Below are 6,000 nucleotides of genomic sequence, written 5' to 3'. Positions count from 1 at the left end.
AATAAGATTAAATGAGTAAACGGAAAGCAGTAATTTCCACACTTGGAAATAGAAGCAATAAAGAGCATGGGCTCTTTATTGTGGAACTGACTATGCTGCATGCTGCTGAAGAGTATCCAGAGCATAAAGAGTACCAAGTGATTACCACCAAAAAAACAGAGTGATATTTTGAGTCACCGAGCTCTAAGGAAGGAAGACGGATCAGCTCAATCTAGAACACAGTTGGGGTGACATATCATGTTGTCTTCCCATTGCATACTACATTTTCAGGACTGCTTTGGTTGCAGTCCTGACATGATGATCCTACTTCTGGGCAAATGGGGAAGAATTCAGGGGAGTCTAGACAGGAAATACAGGCAGAGGTATAGAAATTTTGTGAGGAAGGGAAAAAAAATTGGGTTCATTTAACCAAGAAGACTGAGAAACAATACAACAGTCTTCGAATATATGAAAAAGAGAAAAATTAAAAATCCTCTGTATTCACCAGAAATGGAATTGGGAATGATAGGCTTATACTGCAGCAAAATTTTGACCACAAGGAAAGCTGTAATATGAAGGCTAATCATTAGCGATATCTGTCTGTGAATAGCATGGAGAGTGACCTGCAAAGAATTGCCTTAGTGTTATTGATCCTCTTCCTAATTGCAACAAATTCTAGTTCAATGTTACCAACTACACCTCTTCCATAAAGCACAAGTTTGAAATGGGCAGATGGATAGTGTGAATACATTCACACTAAAAATATCACTACTTGCCTCCTTTACCCTCCATTTCACCCAGCATTTCATACCCTGGAAAAAGACCATGGAAAAAGATGTCTGTATTTCTCAGAAGGGTGACTCACCAGTTGAGAGTGGAAGGGAAGAATTACTAAAGCGCAGAGTTCAATCAGGATTGCTCTTGTCATGCAGTGGAGGGTTCCATGAAAGATATGTAATGGATCATTCTTTCAGTCCCCCGTCTTCAGACTAAAATGCCCTTTTTTGTGATTTTCATACTACACATACATTTTCTGAAACCAGAAAATGAAACTATGGTGGATGTTTATTTAATTGTTCTTATATTAGGATATGAGGGAGAAAGGATATAAATTCATATTTGCTTTTGGTAGTCAGATACTTCTTTTTTTTTTTTTTTCTTTTCTTTATGTCCCTCCTACTCCCATTTTACTCTGTTGCTTTATTCTTTAGCATTGTAATCTTCTGAAATGTTTTCCTATGTGCAGTTTGCCTAAGATATTAAAGCTTGGAAAACTCTGCTTATTAAAGTGGCTTTTTGCCACTGTCAAGGTTTCTGAAGCTTGAACAAACTCACTCCATTTTTCCCTTACCCTGAAGGAGGGCACACAAAAAAAGAATAATTGGAGCCACACAGCTGAAGTATATGATCCAAGATGGAGCTCAAATTTTATATCACAGTTTGATAAAGAATATGAGAGATCTGCCCTTGTCGTAACTTTAAATCAGAGTCTCTTCATAATCTTATTAAAAACTGAGAAAAAAACCAAAACACTTGGGATAGTCTTCAAATGCTCTATTGAAATTTCTATCTAGCAAAAGCAAGTAATACCCCTTTGTCCAATATTTCTTTGTACATTTCCATAAGAAGAGGAGAAAAAAATCTCATTTATGTCTTTCAGCAGCACAACAAACATGTACCACCTGCAGATGTAAATGTAGGAAAGCCTGGGGAATATTCAGGGTAAATAAATGGAAGCGCATTTTAATATCACTGGCTCTTCTCCATATGCCAAGGAAAACCAAAGAATGGAACTGGCATACTTATACTGCCCACTATTTGCAAAGGTGCTCCTGCAAGATGTGAGAATTTTTTTAGACATCTAGAATCAGGGCAAAGGGCTCATGATTTGCACCAGACAGCTGCAATTTTTATTCCAGCTCCCAGGCAACAAAAGCAAACCTAAATCCGATGAGGAATCTGGGTCATTGCTGGGTTTAGTTAAAAAAAAAAAAATCCCAATGGAAATAAAAGATCTGAATATTTCATACACTCTAATTGTGTTTCATAGTTGTCAATAACTTCAAAGTAATCTAAAATTTGGAAGCTGCTTGTGAATAAACAACTAAGCCATTGCAAGCCACAGAGCCCTGCACCACGAGTCCATCTTGTATCAGCAAAGCCACCAATTCTTCTGGGCTCAGAAGAGAGCTTGTCCTTTCAAATAAAGCTCACACATAAATATTTAAACAAAGTTCTTTAAGGAGAAAAGAAGAAACTTTCTTCATAAGAGCTGCAGATCAGCCTGCTAAGTGTATAGCATGAGAGTTTATCAGAAAGGAGATTTGGGGGTTGCGTGCTGGGTGTTTTAGAAGGAAGGGCAGGAAGTGGCAAAACAGCCAGTTCCCACCATTAGAAAAGGACTAACAATAGAGATACCATTGATGATCAGCACCTGTATGATTTGAGTAGGTAACTGAATCACCAGGCACTGTGAAAGACAATTTTTTCTTTTATAAGCTGATTGGCTGTGAAAGGCTCGTATTTGGCAAGATCGGAGTGCTGAGGAATGTTAGAAACAGAAGCTGGGAGAGAGCCGAGGCACAGGAAAGGTGACAGTTCTCTTAAGAGGCCTGTTGCCATTGAAGGGCTTCAGGAGAAGTATCAAGTGATGCAACTTCTAAAAAAAGGGGCGTGGGGGAGAATTGAAGCATTGAAAGGGTTACAGCAGCACATGTATGCTACCCTTTAATTTTCTAGTTAGCCCCCTTTGAAAACTGCCCTATATTTTGAAATAGATTAGACTTCAGAACCTTCTAGCAAATCTTTCCCTGATGATCTACCTATTTCTTTAATTAAGTAATACAAGTTTAAGTAAGGCACTTACTAATTCTGCTAAATGAAACATAATGCCTGACTAAAGTACACTGTAACTTGTGTTATGAGCAAATAATGGAGCCCTCATTATCTACTTAATTAAGACCATTCAGGTAGACTGCTTTTCCCAAGCAAAGATTTTTGTTCCATACAGGGGGAGGGGCCTTATGGACACAACTCTTTGATGTCTCTTAATCTGGGACCTAACTTATTATGCATTGTAGTGGTTTGAAGCAGGTTTTCCCCCTGAAGCTAAGAAAGTGGTAACCCCCAGGGGGTGGTGACACTTGAGATTTGAACCAATCTGCGCTCCTGCAAAATATAAACATGCCACAAGCAGACCGGAAGGGAAAAGTTGTAGTTTTGTTGTAGAAAAAGTGGTAGCCATGTTCCGAAGCCACGAGGAGAAACAGCAGCAGCAGCCCACTGGGGGCTGAGCCCCCCCAGACCCAGTGGGGGGCTGCGGGGACCTGGAACAGCATAAAGCTGGGCTAGGTGCCTGTAGCTGGAAGCTAAGGAAGTTTTCTCCACCATGAGTGAGCAGAGATAGAGCAGCAGCAGAAGCAGCGGCAGCGTCCAGAGACTATGGCTAAAAGCCAACAGATAAGAACTGAACTGTAGCAGCAGCAAAACAGCGTGCAGCCAAGGAAGATACAAAGTTGTCTGAGGAGAGAGAGCCAGCAGCTGGGAGACAGAGTTTTGGGGGTAAGAACTGAACCAGACCCCCCAAACTCCTTGGAAACTGTTGGAGAAGATAGAGATGAGTGGGAACGATTTCAAGCATGGAAAAGGATCTATGACCCATGAACAGACCTTCTTATTACCGGAATGGACACTTCACACCTATAAGGACTTTATCTGGACTGGACTGTTTACCCCTGTTATCCCCAGTTATCCCCAGTTTATTACTATGATGTTATAAGGCTGTTTGTATCCCTGGTTGTTGTTTTAAAAATCCTATCCTCCATGTTGTCTTCCTCTCCCCTCACAGCTTTCCCGCCTTTCCCCTGCTTTCCCACTCCTCTGCCTGTGATTGGATGCTGTTTGGTGCAGTGCAGAGAGAGCTCCTATTGGTCCATTCCCCCAGAGACCCAAAGTTACCACCCATCTCTCCCTGTTCTCCCAATCCCTGCTTCCTCTGAGCTGCCCATCTCTTCACTCCTCCCCTGTCTTAAGTCCAGCCCCTGAGCCTACCCTATTTAAGTCTGTGTCACCCCTAATAAAATCGGCATTGCTTCACCACCCTCAACTGTGTCCTGACCCTCTCTGCAGTGCCCTGTCCCATTCCTCTACCCCCTCAAGCCGTGGCAGGAAACCCCTCATGTCCTAGACGGGAGGGGTGAAGTGCGACATGCACTGCAGAGAAGAGCTAAGAAGCTTGGTTGTCCTGAGAGCTCAGCCAGGACGGTGTGTAGGAGGTTGACCTTGGGGCCTTCCCTTTCTGCAAGCTACAAAGAAGCTCGCAGCCATCTTGAGGCAGGGCACAGAAGCTCTGGAAGGGGCTTGAGTCCCCTGAAGATACCAGACCATCACGAAGACCCCCCGTGCTTTGTGGTATGACTGTGGTGGAACAACCTTTGTCTGGGGTGAACGTAGCCCACGGAAGACCCCTTTGCCTGCGTCGAGGGGCTGAGAGGGGCTTGGAGGCCTCCCTCGTGTGTCCTGGTAGAGATCCAGCTCCAACTGCTGCATAGAAGACACAGAGAGACCTGCTGCCTTAGAGACATTGCTGCTCTGAAGAAGGGATCTGTCCTTCTTCCCTCCTGGACTTTTATTTGGAGGGGAGAAGAGATCTGATCCATTATAAATACTTATGTCACGGTAGAGATAGTTGAGATCGTGTGTATAATGTATTATAGTATTTATTTGTACAGTCATTGTAATACATTCCCTTTCCCCCATTCTGAGTCTGTGTGATTGTCTGGAAAACACATCTCACACTAGGTTGAGATGTGGGAGGGGGAATGGAGCTAGGGAATTAGATTTTGGGGATCTCAAACCATGACATGCATGTAGAAGTCTGAACTTGTGGGAGGCGTGTCCAAGGCACAGGGTACGTGCTGGGGCAGAAGAGCCCAGGGGAGCATGTGCTGACATAGGTGACTTTATTGGTTAAAGAAGTCACATGGTGTTAAAGGATAAAACCATGCCGAATTTGAAATAAACGCTCTTTGTTTCACCACCTCACGAGGAGCTGTTTTTCCTTATTATATAAGGACTTGCGTCCCCTACATGAACTAGGTAACAAAATTTTAGCATCATAGTGAAACTTAAGTTTCTACATTAATTTGTTATTTCTTCTTCTCTTCCCCGATTTGTTTATTGTATTCAAACACCATGCTTTGTGAGGTACAATATTCAGTGAGACAACCCTTTTTTCTTCCCTTCAGCATTAGCCTGCCTTGTTTTTGAAATAAATGTGTGCCTACCTGATATGATTTGACCCTAAAAGCCCTGGGTTGAACAAATTTCACCTATACAGGCCCAAAACATGAAATCCAGTATAATGGATCCAGTATGAAGCAGTAGATTGTTTATATGTGACTTTTTATGAGGTGAACTGGAAGACATCAGACAAATGCTGCCAGGCATGCAAGATGCTACTCAAACCACTGCTATCCTAAAACTAACTTGGTCCAAGGTCTGGAACCTTATTGTTCCATTGTCCTTTTTTGTTTGTCCAGAAGCAGATGGTTTCGGTGTCCCGTTCATTTATTTCTTGTAGTTGTTCTTTACCTTTAAAAACAATCTTGGTAAACATGTTAATCACAGTATACTCAGTTTTAGATGAAAAATGGGCAGGAATAGATGTGAGGATCAGGTGAATCTCTAGGTTTTGAAGCAATAGTGGTAAGTTATTTTATGTTATAGTGTCTTTTACCTTAAAGTTGAAGGTTTAGGGACAATCTTTCGTTGTGTAGTCTTCTCTATCGGAGATTTGTTCCATTGTTGGGTCTGTTGAACTTTTTCTGGAACGTTTTACAGTCCTATTTCTTAATAATATCAGTTATAGCAACTATAATCAGTTTTAATTCAGTCTCTTAGGCAGTTGTGATTTACAAGCAGCTATTTTGCACTTTTGTTGACATTATGCACACTGTTCTGTGATAGCAAAATATTTTAGAAGGTTTGAATGTATTAATTAAAAAAATGGGGATATTTAAG

The sequence above is a fragment of the Chiroxiphia lanceolata genome, chromosome Z (assembly GCF_009829145.1).
Source record: "Chiroxiphia lanceolata isolate bChiLan1 chromosome Z, bChiLan1.pri, whole genome shotgun sequence".
Taxonomy (NCBI): Eukaryota; Metazoa; Chordata; class Aves; order Passeriformes; family Pipridae; genus Chiroxiphia; species Chiroxiphia lanceolata.
This window is presented reverse-complemented; position numbering follows the sequence as displayed.